Raw genomic sequence first — 1,599 nt, forward strand, 5'->3', positions numbered from 1 at the left:
GTGATGCAGTTTTTCCCAAGGAGCCGTCAATTGGCTTGGTGTTGTGGCATTTCTGTATCCTCCTCCCTTCTGCTAGTGATGGTCTAAAATTTGGGGGCCAATGGCTGTATGCTGGACCGGTAGTCAGTGACGGGTATGATCCAATTGCAGTGGTATCAACCTAAGACAGGAGGCTGACGCCTAAAGGTCAGTTTTCCGATGACGGGTAAGAACCATATGTTGAATTGGACAACCTACCAGGCACGGTCCTTAAGCCACATTGCTTGTTGTTTAATTAATCAGAAGGGGGGAGATGCTGGGAGCCATTAGCCAAGTAGGTATGACAATTTCCTTGCCAGCGTACCCCATGTTGCAGTGACATTGAATGTAGGTGACCTTGCTCAAGGACCAAGGCAGATTAGGGTGTTCCCGGTTTAGGTTCCAGGTTTAAGGTTTAAGATTATTCCTGCTGGGAATAGGGCGTATCTTGCTGCCTGAGTTCCCCTTGAGTTCTCACGGGATTCAGACAGTATATTTTGGAGATAGAAGCAAAGTGGAGGTGAATTTGGGCAGAGAACGTGGATTTCCCCAGAACGTGATTTTAGACGGCTGGTGTGAGTTTGGGAATAAAGAGTTGCTGTTTGAATCTACAAGCTGTGTGGTGGCTCGTGATTGTGTGCCCAGCCAGACTGCGGCATTTGTGCCCAGCCAGACTGCGGCAACCTGCTATTTGCATCTAATTGGAGGCTAGTTTAGTTTCTAAATATCCTGATATATTCAATATCCAGTCCCAAGTATCAACAGCTCCAAATGTAAAATTTCCAGAGAGAGGCAGAGGCAGAGAGAGAGGGAGAGAGATAGAGACAGAGAATAATTAGAGATGATAAATAGAAAGAGAGGCAGATAGATAGAATGGGCAAATATTATAAAAGTTTAAACACAATAGTAACTTTGAGTAACAGATAAATCAAATTATTGCACTTCAGTTTTTCATTTGCCACTATGTAATTTTAATCAAATAGAAACATTTAGTAATCATGTACAGTAATAATAAGAATTTTTAATTATAAATATGCAAAAGAACTCTCTAATTCAAATGCTGTTCTTTTAATCCTTATGCATATAGGTATTAGAGCAGAATATCATTAAACATTTGGTAGATACTAAACAGATATATAAATAAGAAAATTATAATGGATCACACTGCAAATATTTTTATGCCAAGAAATAAAGCAGAATATATGTATGTACATAGAGTCTCAGTTATATTTGAACTTAGTGTATACCAAAGTAGTTTTTGGCAAATAATTTATATAAAACTATTCATTCACATATACAAACCAACATGTCCTTTCAGGGGCTTGGGGAAGAATACAGGAGGATTAATTTTTCAGTGTAAAATTTAAAAATAAAGTACTTAGGTATGGCAATTATCAAATTTTATAATTGTGAAAAGAATGATATTTCCTCTGAATAGCTTGCGAGTTTTAAAAATGTAACAAATCGCTTCATTCTAGTTTACTATCGTTGCTGTATACTTGAATTTTCATTTTTGACACTATAGTTTCGAGAAAAATTTAGTCAGATTTCACTGTAAAATGAATAACATTTTGTCATCAT

This window comes from Marmota flaviventris, chromosome 9 (assembly GCF_047511675.1).
Source record: "Marmota flaviventris isolate mMarFla1 chromosome 9, mMarFla1.hap1, whole genome shotgun sequence".
In the NCBI taxonomy this organism is placed as follows: Eukaryota; Metazoa; Chordata; class Mammalia; order Rodentia; family Sciuridae; genus Marmota; species Marmota flaviventris.